At 39.2% G+C, this 4,510-nt stretch overlaps 1 long non-coding RNA gene across 1 annotated transcript; it reads right to left on the reverse strand.

The window, feature by feature from the left end:
- Nucleotides 1-255: 255 nt before the first annotated feature.
- Gm38930 lies at nucleotides 256-3,472 on the reverse strand. The gene is made up of 4 exons (XR_869628.2): nucleotides 3,241-3,472; nucleotides 3,070-3,106; nucleotides 2,058-2,267; nucleotides 256-1,067 (listed from the first exon to the last, which is right to left on the reverse strand). It is a non-coding gene; the product is annotated as a predicted gene, 38930 (long non-coding RNA).
- Nucleotides 3,473-4,510: the final 1,038 nt, after the last annotated feature.

Genomic DNA, 4,510 nt, shown 5'->3' on the forward strand with positions numbered 1-4,510 from the left:
AGAAGAAAGAGGGAGATGGGTGAAGTAACTATAAGGGTATCTGAAAAAGACACAAGAAATTATACTATTAACTATTTACCTAAGAAACCCTATAATGCATTATAATCCTGTATATTTAAATTAACTTTTCTCATCTAGGTTGAAGGTGCTCACCTAACAAACTCCAATACTAGACAATAGACACTCTTTTATGAGTTGTTGGCCAGGACTGCTCAAGAATTGCTGAATGAAACCCAAGACTCAAATAGTATGCAAATGCAAAGAACATTTATTGAACAAGTTCCTGGGACCCAATTCTACTGGGATGAAAAGACCCTGACTGAATTCACAGATTCAATTTTAAAGCCAAAAGGAGGGCCATTAAGGAGGGGTAGGATCTATATCTTGATTGGTGGAATCTATCTCTGGGGATCTGGGTAATGCTATGATTGGTTAGGGTCTTGCTCCAAGCGTACTTGACTATTCTTGCTTCATGTCAAGGAGGGGTAGTTCTTGACCTCTTGGTCATATAGTATACACACCATTTCTGTATGTACATATTGACTGGAAGCATTATACTCAAAGGTATATGTCTTCTGTGAAGTTAGGTATTAAAAATAAGGAGGTATTTACTAATGGGGAAGAGGACTTTGCTGTGAGATACTGTGCAGGCTAAGTAGCAACCCATCTATCTCAATAGATCTCAACCTTCCTAATTCTGAGACCCTTTAATACAGTTTCTCATGTTGTGGTGATTCCCCCAACCATGAAATTATTTCTTTGCTACTTCATTACTATGATTTTACTACGTTTTGAATTGTAGTATAAATATTTGACATGCAGGATATCTGTCTGATATGTGACCCCCAAAGGGGTCATGACCTATAGGTTAGAACCACTGATACCTGAACATCACACTTGGGTTTTTGTGAAGGTGAAGCTTCCTCAAAAAAAGAATCAAGGAATGTGTTAAAAACAAACATAAAGGCATAAGGTGTATCTTAGTGATGTAGCATCAAGTTTTGGCTATACTGCTTTGGATCCTGGAGGATTACACGTGTACACCTGCCCAGGAGCTATCTTTGGATCTGTGAATGAAAAAAAATATACACACATTAGCTTATTTTTAAAATGCCTTGACTGCCTCAAAGGCTGGGTACTCCTAAACCTTCCCCTGCTACCCTAGGCCACTGGCCACTTCCCCAAAGTCTCACATGACTGGTTGGCTTTATTTTCTGCCACTACTGTGTCCCATCCTTCTACCCCAAGTCATGATTCTCTCTGGATCCTCTCTCTTGTAATGCTAATGGTTCCACTCCATGCCTAGCTATTGGCTGCTGGCATCTTTATTGATCAATCAAAAACCAATTGGGGACAAAGATTTTTAGCATTTAGACAAGAAAATTCTAGATTGAATCAAAGCATTAGAACCAATATCCAATACCTCACCTTTTCTGTCCAAATAAACCAAAACCAAAACCAAAACCAAAACCAAAACCAAAACCAAAATCAAAAACCAAAAACCAAAAACCAAAAACCAAAAACCAAAAACCAAAAACCAAACCAAACCAAACCAACCAAACAAACAAAAAGCAAAAAACCCCCTCTTCTCTCAGACATAAATTTAGAAAACCCACAATTATATAAATCATAGAGTATGATATACAATTGACATTCAGTTCATCATATTTGCTCATCAATTAGATAAAGTACTCTACCATCATTCCTAACTTAAAGAGTTTATGATTCTATACCTGAACTATGTTTTGATTTCAACCTGTAACACCATATGAAAAGTATGTTTTTAATTCTGTATCATATCTTTTAATGTTAAACAACTTAAGTTTGCTCATGAGATTATAATTAGTCCTTAACACCATCAGAAACCTGAGAACAAATTAAATATTAATTGAGCATATAGGAAGCACCAACCTCAAACTTAAATAATTGTAGAGAAAGCTGACTACCTGGACAGTCCCCTAATTTCTTATAATGTTGGAGCATCTGTCTTCAGCCTTTTGGACCAGAGCCATCTGGCAGACCCAGCAACAAAGTAGGAATATAAAGGACTAGATTACCTTGTCTTGGCAGAGATTAGTAGTCGTCGACTATCCCACATCTGTTTGTCCTTTTTGACAGTATTTTGTCTGCAGATAGGTAGGCAATTTTTGCCCCGTGGCTACCTTGCCATGATAAGCAACCTCGCCCGGAAATGAAGATGCTCAATTCTTCTTTGAAGGGGAATTGAAAAGCTATCAGGAGCAGATATGTCTTGTTGTCAAATGATCCTTAATAATGAAATAACATTAAATGTCACATTCTGTAGGTTTCTGATGTTTTTGAAGACTATCTATGTAAAGTATATTTGAACTGTTAATACTTCTAATTAGCCATTAGCTACTTCTAATTAGCCATTTCTAATTGAATAATATTGAAAACACCTAACTATAATTAAGTCAGAATCTAACATAACCATGAGTTTACTATCTAGCCCTTAACTTGTCATGACCTATTTGATCTTTGTAAACAGTTTGTAATAGCAGTTATAAAAAGAACTTGGTCAAAGTCTTGTGTTCTTTAATGAGTTGCATAGGCACAATGCCTATCTAAGAGTAACAATATTAATTTTAAATATCAATATATAAATTCTGTACCAATGTAAGAAATTGTAATTTCGGTTGGAGAGATGACTCAGCGGTTAAGAGCACTAACTGCTCCTCCAAAGGTCCTGAATTCAAATCCCAACAACCACATGGTGGCTCACAACCATCTGTAATGAGATCTGATGGCTTCTTTTGGTATGTCTGAAGACAGCTACAGCGTATTTAGATATAATAAATAAATAAATCTTTTTAAAAAAAGAAATTGTGATTTCAATTTTATATCAGTTATAAAGAGTTCTATCAATGTAAGGTTGTGGTTACACAATGCTTTGCTCAAGAATAAATTTAGTAATCCATTCCTTCTATTTCCTCCCTGTTCAAAATTATGACCATTCCCAAATTATTCCCTAAAATGACAACCTATTTATAATTTGTAAAATAACTATAACCGGAAACCCAAACCCAAGGGATCGGGCTGATGACTCACCATGGTTTCTTCCTGCTGATAGGGGTGACAAGAAATTCTTTAAAGGGGTAGGAAGGGGTAGAAAAATTAGAAAAATTGGTTAGACTTTAAAAAGCTAGCTTTAGCATCTGTTATCCAGCCTTTGTATGCTTAGAATGCTCAAGAATTGACTAAAGTTCTGACTGGTTTCACCTGAAAGGTTGGATGAGGTAAGATCATCTGGAATCAGTAGCATTTCCTGAAGCTGCTCTGGAAGCAAGTTTTTGGATAGCATTAGGAAGCAGGGCATTGGAACAGCAGGTCAGTGCAGCATCTCTGAGGATAAATCTTGTCAAAGCTGTATATTCTGTAATATATGAATCTCACAACCAAAATGTTAGTACCATTAAGATATTGTATGGAGCCGGGCATGGTGGCACACACCTTTAATCCCAGCACTCCGGAGGCAGAGGCAGGTGGATTTCTGAGTTCGAGGCCAGCCTGGTCTACAAAGTGAGTTCCAGGACAGCCAGGGCTATACAGAGAAACCCTGTCTCGAAAAACAAAACAAAACAAAACAAGAAGATATTGTATGGATTGTGCAGAATGCACAGATAAGTTAAGGATGAAATTTTGCTCCTTGTTTAAGCAGGTGAAAGACACCTGGTTTTTGTTGTTGTTGTTTTGTTTTGTTTTTTATTTTTTATTAGGTATTTTCCTCATTTACATTTCCAATGCTATCCCAAAAGTCCCCATACCCACCCCACCCCCACTCCCCTACCCACCCACTCCCCCTTTTGGCCCTGGAGTTCCCCTGTACTGGGGCATATAAAGTTTGCAAGTCCAATGGGCCTCTCTTTCCAGTGATGGCCGACTAGGCCATCTTTTGATACATATGCAGCTAGGGTACTGGTTAGTTCATATTGTTGTTCCACCTATAGGGTTGCAGTTCCCTTTAGCTCCTTGGGTACTTTCTCTAGCTCCTCCATTGGGGGCCCTGTGATCCATCTAATAGCTGACTGTGAGCATCCACTTTTGTGTTTGCTAGGCCCCGGCATAGTCTCACAAGAGACAGCTATATCTGGGTCCTTCACAATGTCCTCAGGACGGATATAGGAAGCCAGCAGCAGCCAAATATCCATAGGATACTCTTCTCCAGTGCCATCCGGGTCTTCTTTGTGTCTCTTGCTCTTCTTTTTTCTGGAGACTGATTTTTCCTGAGTGCTTTCTTCCTGGACATCCATCTCATCACTGCTGTCCAGGATGTCACACGGCTCACCCACCCTGGAAAGAGCCTCCTCCGCAGGAACCTGGGACGCTTCCAAGCCACAGAGATTTTACTTCCTGCTGAATAGCTTTGGCCACGGCTTTCTTGACCCGTCCAGACCTTACCACCGCTGGATCCGAGTTGGCATAGTCCACCACGGTCAATCGGCCCGAGCAGGCGTCGTGGGCCCGGAACTTGAGCCGCTTTCCTCTCTTG

The sequence above is a fragment of the Mus musculus genome, chromosome 6, assembly GCF_000001635.26.
Source record: "Mus musculus strain C57BL/6J chromosome 6, GRCm38.p6 C57BL/6J".
Lineage (NCBI taxonomy): Eukaryota > Metazoa > Chordata > Mammalia > Rodentia > Muridae > Mus > Mus musculus.